This window comes from Pongo pygmaeus, chromosome 2 (assembly GCF_028885625.2).
Source record: "Pongo pygmaeus isolate AG05252 chromosome 2, NHGRI_mPonPyg2-v2.0_pri, whole genome shotgun sequence".
In the NCBI taxonomy this organism is placed as follows: Eukaryota; Metazoa; Chordata; class Mammalia; order Primates; family Hominidae; genus Pongo; species Pongo pygmaeus.
The window spans coordinates 154,585,355-154,586,693 of record NC_085930.1 but is presented as its reverse complement, the minus strand read 5'-3'; the positions used below and the strand labels follow the sequence as shown (position 1 = coordinate 154,586,693).

The window sequence follows — 1,339 nt, the reverse complement described above, 5'->3', positions numbered from 1 at the left end:
TACAAGAGAAAGAAGTTTAACGGAGTTACAGTTCCAAGTATCTGAGGAAGCCTCACAATCACAGCAGAAGGCAAGAAGGAGTAAATCACATCTTACATGGATGGTGGCAAGCAAATAGAGCTTGTGCAGGGCAACTCCCATTTTTGAAGCCGTGAGATCTCATGAGACCCATTCACTATCACAAGAACAGCATGGAAAAGACCCACTCCCATAATTCAGTCGTCTCCCACCGGGTCCCTCCCACAACACATGGGAATTATGGGAGCTACAATATGAGATTCGGGTGGTGACACAGAGCCAAAGTATATCGTACAGAACCAAAAAGGAGCTTTCGGCTGGAACTGCCATCTTCCAGTAATTCGCCAAAATGACAAACACAAAGGGAAAGAGGAGAGCCACCCGATATATGTTCTCTAGGCCTTTTGGAAAACATGGAGCTGTTCCTTTGGCCATGTATATGCGAATCTATAGGAAAGGTGATATTGTAGACATCAAGGGAATGGGTACTGTTCAAAAAGGAATGCCCCACAAGTGTTACCATGGCAAAACTGGAAGAGTCTACAATGTTACCCAGCATGCTGTTGGCATTGTTGTAAACAAACAAGTTAAGGGCAAGATTCTTGCCAAGAGAATTAATGTGCATATTGAGCACATTAAGCACTCTAAGAGCTGAGATAGCTTCCTGAAATGCATGAAGGAAAATGATCAGAAAAAGAAAGAAGCCAAAGAGAAAGGTACCTGGGTTCAACTAAAGCGCCAGCCTGCTCCACCCAGAGAAGCACACTTTGTGAGAACCAGTGGGAAGGAGCCTGAGCTGCTGGAACCTATTCCCTATGAATTCATGGCATAATAGGTGTTAAAAAAAAAAATAAATAAAGGACCTCTGGGCTGTAAAAAAAAAAAAAAAGAAAAAAAAAGAAGCAAAAAAGAGCCCAAGTAGCCAAGACAATGCTAATTAAAAAGAACAAAGTTGGAGGAATCATGCTATCTGTCTTCAAACTATACTATAGGGCTACAGTAACCAAAACATCATGGTACTGGTACAAAAACAGACACATAGGTCAATGGAACAGAATAGGGTACCCAGAAATAAGGCCACACACTTTCGACCACCTGATCTTTGACAAAGCTGAGAAAAACAAGCAATGGGGAAATGAATCCCTATTAAATAAATAAAGCTGGTGTAACTGGCTAGCCATATGCAGAAGATTGAAACTGGACTCCTTCCTCACATCGTATACAAAAATCAACTCAAGATAGATTAAAGGCTCCAAGGTAAAACCCAAAACTATCAAAACTTTGATTGACAACATAGGAAATACTATTCAGGACATAGACA

At 41.2% G+C, this 1,339-nt stretch overlaps 1 pseudogene; it reads left to right on the top strand.

Moving 5' to 3' along the window:
* Positions 1–364: 364 nt before the first annotated feature.
* On the top strand, positions 365–880 carry LOC129033577 (large ribosomal subunit protein eL21-like; annotated as a pseudogene).
* Positions 881–1,339: the final 459 nt, after the last annotated feature.